Source organism: Oncorhynchus gorbuscha, linkage group LG02 (assembly GCF_021184085.1).
Source record: "Oncorhynchus gorbuscha isolate QuinsamMale2020 ecotype Even-year linkage group LG02, OgorEven_v1.0, whole genome shotgun sequence".
NCBI classification, from domain to species: Eukaryota; Metazoa; Chordata; class Actinopteri; order Salmoniformes; family Salmonidae; genus Oncorhynchus; species Oncorhynchus gorbuscha.
Genome location: NC_060174.1, coordinates 50,280,180 through 50,281,521, shown reverse-complemented (window position 1 = coordinate 50,281,521; position 1,342 = coordinate 50,280,180).

Sequence of the window (1,342 nt, the reverse complement as noted above, 5' to 3'; positions counted from 1 at the left end):
TGACGCTATGCAACACGTCAAATGCCTCGCTTGGGTGGAGCTCCAAAGGCACGTATGCGGACTTCTTCTTCTTCGATGAGGTTTAACCGCGGTTGGCATCCAATAAATGTTGCAATACCGCCACCTACTAGACTGGAGTATAACTCCCTTATACTATGCTTGAAAGAGTAAATAAATCAAACAAATACCCTAGCAAAACACTCACATTTTTTATTACAATATTAGTAATAATATATATACAATACTCCAGTATTTAAATCTATTTAGTCCTACTTCAGGATGGGACACCACCACTCATGCCATGGCCCCATGGCATTTCTCTTATATATATTTCACTGTGAACTGCTGCTGCTTACTATCAGGCAGTGAGGCAGGCTGTTGCTGAGGGAGTGGTTGGCCTTGGGAGGGTGTGTGTTTGTGTGTTGAGAGAGCCCTGCAGAAGGCAGTATGTATGCTTCCCTGAAGAAACAGTTTGGACGAGTTTGTGCATATATTATGACAACATTTTGTTATGTTTTTGTTCGTTTTGGACTTCCGTTAGGGTTTCTTTGGCTTTTCAGGCACGCTATATCTTTTCTGGAGGCAAGCCGAAATATGCCCCTTCTTCGGTGATTGGTCAACAGTATGGATTCTTCAATAAAGTCTTTGTTGTCATTCAACGAGACAACTGATTTACTGAACCAAACATCTTACTGTACTTAGATGTGAAATTAATAAAAGATTTCTTGAGGTATCTTAGATTAATTCAGCCTAGTTTGAGGAGGTGTATACTGTCTACTGTGTCTCAAAATGGACAAACAGTACTATTGCCGCCTTTTAGCTATAGACTTCAGCTTGCCTTGAGAAAAAATGGTGTGCCCGAACAGCCGCAAAAACGAACAAAAACGTCACAATGTCGTCATAACATATTTACGAACTGTTCGGCTGGGGAGACAGGCATGACAGTACCCCTCCCCTCTAGGGGTGTCACCCGGCATCACACCTGGGCGAGCCTGACGGGCCGGCTGAGGCATGGGCGCTGGACAAGCCGACTGGGGCGTAGAAGCCTGACAAACCGGCAGAGGCGTGTGAGCCTGGCGAGTCGGCTGAGGCATGACAGCCTGACGATCCTGCTGAGGCATGACAGCCCGACGAACCGGCTGAGGCATGGGAGCCTGATGGCCGGCTGAAGCATGATGTGGGGTGGGCTCCTGCCGAGCCCACCGAGGCAAGAAGACCTCACGAGCCAGCTAAGTCGTGGTAAGTCCCCCTGCTCAAGCCAGCGCTTGTCCAGGAACATCTGAAGTTTTCCAATGACCATCTTGATGCTCCAGAGGAGGATGGGAGAAGGTCATATGGTCTG